This window comes from Penaeus monodon, chromosome 34 (assembly GCF_015228065.2).
Source record: "Penaeus monodon isolate SGIC_2016 chromosome 34, NSTDA_Pmon_1, whole genome shotgun sequence".
NCBI lineage: Eukaryota > Metazoa > Arthropoda > Malacostraca > Decapoda > Penaeidae > Penaeus > Penaeus monodon.
The window spans coordinates 28,261,114-28,261,389 of record NC_051419.1 but is presented as its reverse complement, the minus strand read 5'-3'; the positions used below and the strand labels follow the sequence as shown (position 1 = coordinate 28,261,389).

Sequence of the window (276 nt, the reverse complement as noted above, 5' to 3'; positions counted from 1 at the left end):
CTGACACTGATATTAAGGGAAGGAAGGGAAGGGTATCATTAGGGAAGATAAACACATAAACCGTCTACTCTTTATGGATAAGTCAAGGGGAATTATATGGATACTTGAATACTGTGTTATTGATTAGCAGAGACATAGGAATAGAACTTAGAATCAGAAAGTGCTGGATGTTGATCGTGAAAGAAGGAAAGGTTGTATCAATAGGTGGCACTGAGTTACCAGACGGACAGGTGGTGAAAAACAGAGAATGATAGTTATAAATACGTTGATATTTTA

The 276-nt window shown here is 37.0% G+C and overlaps 1 protein-coding gene across 1 annotated transcript in view; it reads left to right on the top strand.

Moving 5' to 3' along the window:
- The window catches only part of LOC119594675 (sialin-like), a 9,118-nt gene that overhangs the window by 546 nt on the left and 8,296 nt on the right, over positions 1-276 (top strand). The window lies entirely within an intron of this gene.